Consider the following 8849-nt stretch of genomic DNA (forward strand, 5'->3'; position numbering starts at 1 on the left):
AGATTCTTATGTATTTATGAAATGAAATGTACCTCTTGGAAACTATAGATCAACTTGCCGATTAGAGCAGAAGCCTAGTTCTCGAAATGTTCACTTCCCGAGACGCTTCCTAGAAGGAAGTCTGGTTGCCTCATTAATCCCGCTTCCTTTTACAACACAAACTTGCGACCTGATTTGGCGGAGTTAATCTTCGACATAAAGCCTTACAATTTCTATCTTCAACATCTGATCTCCAGAAGCCTCTTGCGTATTTATGAAAAGAAATAGATCTCTTGGAAACATTTGTTCGCATTGTAATCCTCACAAAACTAAAGCGGACAGAATGTGTGCCCAACTCTAACATCCAAAATATGTATATCTAACCTTGTAATTTATAGATCTAAGCATTCGTTGCACCCTGTATGCTGCACCACATACACTACTCATATGCAACTTTCCGCTTACGATTTTCCACTCGCTTGCTCAATTTAACTTGCGCCACCATTTGTGGCATTGCAACAAGTGACTTCTACACTAGTGGTAATTTATAGCACATTGTTTGGCCCTCATTATCTCCCACTTGTTGCTACACTTAGAAATTATGACCGAAATTAAACTATTATGGTATATCTGCGAGATAGACTACATTTGTTTATTACCTTGTCAATGTTAAGTGGCATTTAGTGCGTGGCATGTGCAACCACACACATATACATACATATTTATATTTACAGGTGTTGCAATTAACTTACCGACGGCGACGTGAGAAAAAAGCGAGACGCGCGCAATTAGAAGCTAAATAAATCAATAAATTTAAGAAGGTGTTGGGTTATTGCTGAAATATAGGGGGCTCGAGCTGACGCCTCAGAGTCAAAAGTGCGTGTTGTTACGTGCTGAGCCGATAAATTATGAACATTAATTAAGAAATTATAAGCACAGGGAATAAAAAGGGTAAGTTTTTACTATGTGACCCGATTAGTGCGAAAGATTGCGATAATTTTATAATGCTGGAAAGTGAAGTCAAGTTGCGATGGAGCTTAAGGGTTGGCTCTCTCTCATTTTTACATGAATTACTTCTTCTTTACTGGTGTAGACACCGATTACGCGATTAGAACCGAGTTAAAAACAGCACACCAGTCGTTTCTTCTTTTCGCAATTTGGCGCCAATTCAATGTACCAAATACAGCCAGACCATTCTCCACCTGATCTTTTTCTTCCCATGGCGGATACTGCGTCCACTGCGATATTCGCTCGGAGAGGTTCTTCTCGATCCTGATGGAACTTTTGGTATTGTTAAACGTCACTTTACACAGCCGTATTACTTTTGCGGGTATACCAATTTCAGACATTGCGATTACAGTTAGATGGAATCATGTGTAGAAGTTCACGCAAGTGAGGAAAGTTCTCTGAGTGCCGGCACTTGGTAGTGGCCAGAAACGATTATTTTACATATGGCTCAAGCAGTTCACGACTTCCGGTCTTATATCAAGTATTCTTTGTGTAGCCAAAGAACAACGGTTTGAAGGCGAGCTAAAGTGAGAAGGCGAGCCATCTCTTCCCAGGATTGTGCGCTTGGAAGATATCCCGTTTCAACCTGCTGAAGGCTGAACATTCGCAAATACAATGTGCCATCGTCTTTTCTTGCTCCACGCATGCTCTGCTTTCCGTCGATTTAACTTTCTAAAGATGGGGTCGAAAGGGTAGATGCCCAGATATAACCCCTACAATATTACTAAGTTCCCTTTTGCTAGGCAAGCTGTTTGTTCTATCCAACACTAACACTTAGGTGATCCTCTAGGACCATTGTTTCAAAAAACCTCGAAGGAGTTGAATGGTGTGGGGTAGGGAATTATGTTCGCAGCTGCTCTCGGTGAGCCAACTCGTCAACCTTTCCATTTCCTTCAAATCCTACTTGACTGGGTACATAGATGGTCTAGTTATTGCCTGCTTGTTTAATCATAATTGTTGCTTTAGTGTCCCAAAAATATTTGTGGACTTGCTGGTTATAGCAGAAGCCTACTTCTCGAGAGTTTACTTCCCGAGACTCTTCTTAGAAGGCAGTCGGATGTCTCATCCATCCCAACATAGAGTTGCCATCTGTAAGTATATTCTCGGTATGACAAGTGATTCACAAAAAGTTTTACAATTTCGGGCTTTGAAATATGCGAGAATGCGCTTTTGATCACTGTAAGTATATTCACAGTTGTTTTGGAAAAATAGAGTTGCCACCAATTAAAAAAATAGTAGAAAATAAATCATTTGAGTGAAGTTTCAGTGAACTGTAGAACGCTTTAAATTAGAATTTTGTTAATTTTATTACTTGCAAATTTATATTAGATTTGCCAGACTACCAAAATTTTTAAAAAATTTTAATTTAGCTGAACTAACATATGACTTGCTCTTTTGCGTTCATACATTTTTTTGGAATTTTTTTTAATTCAATATAATAATAGAGTTGCCATATAATAATTCAAAGTAGAGTTTATACGTAGTAATTTAATTCAACAATATTTGTCACACAAGATTAATGCTTTAAATAAGAGTTTTGAAAATGTTATCAATAGTAAATTTATATTAGAGTTGCCAGATCAATACAAATGTTTAAAAATGTTAATTTAGCTAAATTAACATGTGAAATGTTCTCTTTCGTTCATTAATTTTTTTTGAAAACTTTTTTATTCGAATATTTTAATAACAGGGTTGCCACATGATAATTCCAAGCAAATTTTATACATAGAAATTTAATGCAACAATACTTTTCACACAAGCTCAATGCTTATAAACACAAGTGAATCGAAAAATATGTAAAGGACTATTTATACAGCGTTGCCACCAAAAGAAAAAAATAATAATAATTATGGATTAAATAAATTTTTCCCTTTAATGTTTGATTCTATACTAATTTTATTTAAAGTACTATTTATACAGCGTTGCCACCTTGCAGAAAATGAAAGATAAAATGAAAAAAAAAAATTTTGTGGAATAAATTATTTTTTTCCTTTTAATTTTGATTGCATGCTAATTTTATTTTTTGTACTATTTATGCACTGTTGCCACCTTGCAGAAAATTAAAGAAAAGTCTAAAAAAAAATTTGGGGGATTAAATTATTTTTTTCTTTTTTTAATTTTTGATGGTTACTAATTTTATTTAAAGTACTATTTATACAGCGTTGCCACCTTGAAGAAAATCATAGAAAAACTTAAATACAAATTATTTTGAATTAAAATTTGTTTCTTATTTTTAATTTTTGATTTCATACTAATTTGTTTTTAAGTAATATATATTAAGCGTTGCCACCTTGATGAAAATCAAAATCAAAATGTAGATATTGTGAATTAAAATATTTTTTTCTTCTTAATATTTGATTCTATACTAATTTTATTTAAAGTACTATTTATACAGCGTTGCCACCTTGAAGAAAATCAAAAAAAAAATTAAAAAAAAATTATTGTGGAATAAATAATTTTTTTCCTTTTAATTTTTAATTTGTGATTGTATACTAAAAAAATGTACATTTGTGCTGCAAGTAGCCCTTAACTCTGTCTTTCTTTTCAAGTTCACCACTTGTATTTTTTACATTTCAATTCCCCATTAAGCTTAATTCCACGTTTATCTCTGCTCGAAGACAAACACGAATATTTAATGGTTTACAAGATGCCACAAACCGATAAACATGAAATCGCACAAAATTTGTCCTACGAAGGGGCAAGTCTCCGCGCATACATACACAGATCAAAACTTTAGGTTTGTGGAAACTCATAAAAAAAGTCCAACCAACGAACCTCCAAAAAGTTGTTTATACCTTCAGCACCTTCCTCACACCTTTGTACATGACGAAAGTGGAAAGTGCAACAAAGCAGCGAGAGTTGCTCAATTGCACTTGCAACAAAAGGCACAGCACCTGTGCGGCTGCCACTGACATAGCCACTACATTTGTTGCGTCTTCCTTCAGCGCATGCGTGCCTTGAGCTGCTGCCCCATCAACGAAATGCAAACATTGCAAGGCATTGCATGCGACCAATACACACACACACGCGCACTCGCACAGAAGCTGTGGCAGATACATCAGCGTCGCTGCCAATCGATGTGGCACGCACGCATCTCGACTGGCTGCCGGCTGCCTGTCAGCTACTGCGCAAAGTATAAGTTGTTAGTGGGGCTACCGAGCAGCTGACATGTGGCAGCCGCTACTAACTGCATGCCACAATGCACGATCGAGTGTGATGCACACAGTTCAATTGCGAACTTTGATTAATTGCATTTCGGCATTTAATTGGTCGAATGTTATTAAGTTGTTCATAAATTCAATAAGAATGCGAATTCTTGCTCTGTTCTTACCGTTCTTCTCACTGCGAAGGCTGGCAGTTACCGTTGCGTGTGCATGCAACACGCTTGCGGCGGCGTGCAACGTTTTTCATGCCATTTCTCAGTTGATGCCTCGTGTGCGCACTTAACAGCGTGCGAAATCCAGTTCCCGAAATGATTGAAGCCCCCAACGAGTGTGTGCCACAGAACGCAGTGTGACTGCCACAAACAACACAGACCAAAACAACAACAGCCACTATGAGCGATGCATAAGCTTCAGACAGTCACGCAGCTGAAATCGAGGCCTCACGGCCAGGTTTTTCGTTTTGCTGTTTCATTGACGAGTGTGCCGTGGAGTGTGTGGCAAGTTGCTTGATAGCGTTCAAGGTATGCATGTAGCACCGGAGGCAAACGGCACGTTGTTTCCATGAAATCACCAATCAAATTCGCACATTCTGCGCATGCGCATGTGCAACATGCGCTTCTCATTGCGAAAAAAACACAAAAACAACAACAAGAGCAAATATTGAAAATAATATGTCTCTGTGCCACACGATCGACTGCGTTCGACTGTTTTGCATTTTTATTCCGTCGAATTCACCGAAAGGCATTTATTTGCTTTGCTTTTCTGCTCGCTGCCTTGGATTCTGCGTTTCGTGGGTCCTTGCGCATGCGCACAACTCACGTGTTGCAAGCTGCCTATGCACATATTTACAGATATACATACATACATACATGGTAGGCACTTGCATCAGCCGGCTGCCACTTGTTGTAGAAATCAACAGCCAATGCGACCACCGGCCTAAAGAACACAGTCACACACACACACTTTCCTCTTCACTTACATATAAATTTACAAAAAAAAAATCCATACGCTCCCTTGCTATCGCCTGTTCTTCCTTCTGTCCGTCCGTCGATCTTTCGTCGTGTTCATTAACGCTTCTTATTAAGCTTAAAGTACAACAACAACCACACCGTTGGTGCCTTTTTATTGCCTTAGCTTTTGATTAAATGACCAGAGATTACGCAGAATTCTGCCACACAGTGTGTTGCAACTTGCTGCCATTTACATATGTACGTATATGTATAGGATGTGCATGCGTGCGGGTATTGATGACACAAATGAAGTGTGAAATTGTGACCGGTGCGCTTATGGGTGCAACTCTGGCTGTGTTTATGTATTTAATTAATGATTTTTTTGCGAAATGGTAAAATAAATGGGTGCAGTTACTTCTAGGCCGTTCAATAAGAAATATATATTATACCCTTCACAGGTGTATTTCTTGTACCATAAAAGATATACAAAAATCTCTCGCTTGATTTTGATCGTTCATGTTGTATGAAAGCTGTCTGCTAGAGTAGTCGGATTTAGATATTATCTTCGGGTAATAAATATACGAGTAATATTAACTGAGGTAATGCTCCACGCCATTAGGCGAACGATTTTTGAGGCTGACAGTTTAAAAATTTTAAAGTTCCACATTGTTTCTAAGTTTAACTGAGGAAATAAGGGGTGATTTATTCCGAGGTTCCCTACTTTTTTAAAGAAAAAACAGACAGAATCATCAAATTTAATGGAAAATACCCCTTTTCATTTTCATGTAGCTGTCCGCGGCTACATATCAGATGATACAGCCGTTGAGTTCAATTTTCGATGGCTCGAAGGTCTGAAGCGGGATTGTTCGCATAGACTTAAGCCAGAAATGGTCCTCATCGTTGAACAAAGTTTGACATTGGATCTTCTTGGAACTTCTCAAGAGCCCATAAAACTAAGCTATATCGATTGGGAGGGATATAGCTTAGCTTTATGGGCTCTTGAGAAGTTCCAAAGTTCTTGCACAAGCTGCATTTTGTACGCATTTAATTTAAGATTTCAACGTAGAATGCGCCAAGACGTTCCATACGTCAGTCCGAATTGCTGCGCATTACGTCTGTATATTTTAGCTTGCCTCGAAATTTCAGCATAGTCTTTTTAGAAATAGTACTATAATACTTGGCTGGAACTGATATTACAGACTTTTAATGAGTTTTCTTCTACTGAAAAGACATTTTAAGTTTAAGCGACAAATGTTACCAGTCATTGAGTTTTATGGGTGCTCAACTGGTAGTAGCAAAAGTTAGCTCTAGATGTTCGTTCTAATCTGCTCATTCGATTTAGCACTTTGAGGAGATTCCTGGTGGGAAAGGCAGGCAGAATTGATAATTCAGTTCAGTGTGGAGTCGCACTGTGGCCGGGTGCCGGACCCACAGCACGGCAGAGGTTTTAGATCGGCCACGAGCCCGACCAAGGCGGAAAAGGTGTCCCTTCTACCTGACCAATTGGAATCAAATAATACTTGCAAAAAGCATTGTATTGTTTTGACCTGTGTATGTTCTTTTAAGCACCGCGAGGTTACGCCGTCGACGGCAGATACTCACGCAAATCGAAAATTTACCAATTTTTGTGCTTTATGCTCCACTTGTTAGCAGATATACAGTTTGGCGCTTAAAATTGCAAACTGTTAAGCTTTATATACCATAAGTAGAGACAAAGCTGATAGTTGTTAGAGACTAAGAATACTGGGAACTATTCATTAAAAATGAAGAAGAAAAGTAAAGATGTCACGCAATAATTTTAGGTTGTTACTGACCAACTCTAACTCTCATTTCAATATTTTGTCTATAAAATATTTAGATTTTACACATTTTATGCTCAGTATAAGATCCTGTATCTTTACTACATATTTAAAAATAACTGTTCTTTGGATCCGCAACGGCAATGAGAACTTTAAAATTATTTCTTAAAATACCAAAACAGTATTATAGCTCTTAAAGTTGAGACCACTGGCTCCGAATTTCGGTAGTAAATTTTAATAATTTCGACTGAAAGACCGGAAAAAAATATGGCGCCGTTTGCTGTCCCTATCGGTTGACTTTTGTGGCGTCCCTATTGAAAACCCGGTTACTATATTTATTACGAAAAGTTCTTTCGGAATATAGTACAAAAGACGCTTGGAGATTATTTTGAACATGTGTAAGTAGGAGCCCGTGTTTCTGAAACAATATCAACTTACCCACTCAATTAAAATCATTACTCTGATAAAAAACTATAGCTTTAACAAATTTTAGCAGAATTTAAGAGTAAATAAAATATGTTGCTTATAGAAAGGAACGGAGGTATTGCGAAGACTAAAACTCTTTATAATTAAACAAAATATATGTATTATATACATATAATATATTATTTTAATAAAAACTTAATATTTGACCTGAACCTTTTATTACTTTATGTTTTCAAACATTTCGGCATGACCCCACTCTCCTCTATACCATACAATACTGCTAAAGAGCAGTGTTTCCAAACCATGAACTTGTGAAACGTTTCAGTGTACGATAGGTTTATGTTAGGTCAGTTTAGAACAGGATTTCAAGACATGGCACTTGGACATAATTGGCACGATGACAATTATTTCCACTTTTAAAGGCTTCGAGAGTTCTGGAACAGCAAAAAGTTTCTACATGCAATCCATATATTTAGTAGGATGCCTGCACCTAAATCTGATATAATCGGACTGGTGAATATAAATACATAATTATATATTTATATTGATCTCATCATCACTCTAAGCTACTCTGAAGCTACTATCAACTAAATATATAAATTAATTAGCAATTCTAAAGGTTGGTTTGAAATGATATATTGTATATAATGGACATTCACTACTATTAGCTAAAAGGCTAAATTTTTATTTAGTACGACGTTAAATAAACAATTTTAAAATAAATCTTCCAAATAAGTGCGACACTAAGTATTATAATATTTTAGAATTGATAAGAGCTTCCTAAAGGGCAAAAGATCATATTAAGTTTTCATATAATTGTTGTTCTTATAAAAGATTACTTTAAATGAGTAGCACATAAAAACCCAAAATAAATTGTCGCTATTACTTAATCAACACTCTCGTACGCAATGCCCAGCGTTCGCTTAGTGATACGCACAACTATTTTTAGACACCTCATTAGGTTCAAAACAACCACAATGTATAACAGCATTACTCACCTTTCGTACACATGCGCTCTCCAATGAGTCGATAAAACAGTGCACTCTTAAAAATGCTGGTTGAGCAGTGCTTGAATTTACGTTAGTTCATAAGTGGTGTGGAGAGCGTAGTGAACAAGAGCAACAACAATTTATAACGACTTTATAAGTTGAGCAGAGCTCGTTTGGCTGGCTAACGGCAATTGTGTGCAATTTGCTCACGAGTTATACATGTCTCCCATAGCCGTGATCGTCTAGTGGTTAGGACCCTACGTTGTGGCCGTAGTAACCCAGGTTCGAATCCTGGTCACGGCAATGTGTTCAAGTAGCGCATTGTCACGGAGGGAGATAATTTTTTTTACTTTTAATTTAGAATTTTCAAATTTATATGTAATGAACAATTCAATAATTTATATATAAATAGTATATATGGTAGAAATTGATATATATAAGCCGTAAATTTGATATTTGACCTAATGAAACTGCTTTCTGTATGTTATGTTTTCTAAGTGAATTTGAATTTTTTTTATTCAAAACTTAGTCTTC

At 36.8% G+C, this 8849-nt stretch overlaps 1 non-coding gene across 1 annotated transcript; it reads left to right on the forward strand.

Moving 5' to 3' along the window:
* The first annotated feature begins 8546 nt into the window (after positions 1 to 8546).
* On the forward strand, positions 8547 to 8618 carry Trnah-gug (transfer RNA histidin (anticodon GUG)). The gene has a single exon. It is a non-coding gene; the product is annotated as a tRNA-His (tRNA).
* Positions 8619 to 8849: the final 231 nt, after the last annotated feature.

The sequence above is a fragment of the Bactrocera dorsalis genome, chromosome 4 (genome assembly GCF_023373825.1).
Source record: "Bactrocera dorsalis isolate Fly_Bdor chromosome 4, ASM2337382v1, whole genome shotgun sequence".
In the NCBI taxonomy this organism is placed as follows: domain Eukaryota; kingdom Metazoa; phylum Arthropoda; class Insecta; order Diptera; family Tephritidae; genus Bactrocera; species Bactrocera dorsalis.